This window comes from Buteo buteo, chromosome 9 (genome assembly GCF_964188355.1).
Source record: "Buteo buteo chromosome 9, bButBut1.hap1.1, whole genome shotgun sequence".
NCBI classification, from domain to species: Eukaryota; Metazoa; Chordata; class Aves; order Accipitriformes; family Accipitridae; genus Buteo; species Buteo buteo.
In genome coordinates, this window is record NC_134179.1 from 39,675,505 (window position 1) to 39,676,234 (window position 730).

Genomic DNA, 730 nt, shown 5'->3' on the forward strand with positions numbered 1-730 from the left:
GGCAATGCTGACACACAGTCTGTGGTGAACTTCAGAATAACCAGGGAAGTTTGAAATGGTAGCAGTCGTGTTTGGAAACGATAGGAAGCTTCAGAGGAAGAAGGAACCCGGAGGGATGAGCCACAAGTATCCCAGGCAGGACTTGGTTCACGTTTTCTCAGCGCTACGGTAAACTGTGAAACAGATTCCAACGCCTCTCTCTCTGCTGATGCATGAATCATAAATACAAAGCATGGTTATTAATTACTATTGTATAGTTTTGAAGCAGGGGGGTTATGTCACAGCCATCCTCCTTTAACATACTTGAGAAATAATGTGGGCAGATCTACTTCCACAAGCAAAACAACATTTGTTTTGAACAGATTAATTACAGTCTGTGTAATAAGGTCTTTGTTCAAAGTTACAGTATTATTCACTGGCAAGATTTTTTTTGGTTATGTTTACACAGTAAGAAGGAGGATGAGGCAAAACTAATCTCTTTGCCCACCTTTCTGTTCAAACATGAAAATGTCGTGCTGTGTGGAACAAGTGATCCATCTGCTGTTGTCTCTGACAGTGTCTGAGGTATCAAGTTTCAGAAATTTTTCTGATGAGTTAAAAATAGTGAAGCTCTCCAGATCTTTGTACTCAGCCCTGCTCCTCTTCCTCCTCCTGCTGCTGAGGGCATCACTGCTCCATCTGGCACTGAAGTCTTTGTCACTGCCTGTGAAGAGTCAGTAGACATGGACAC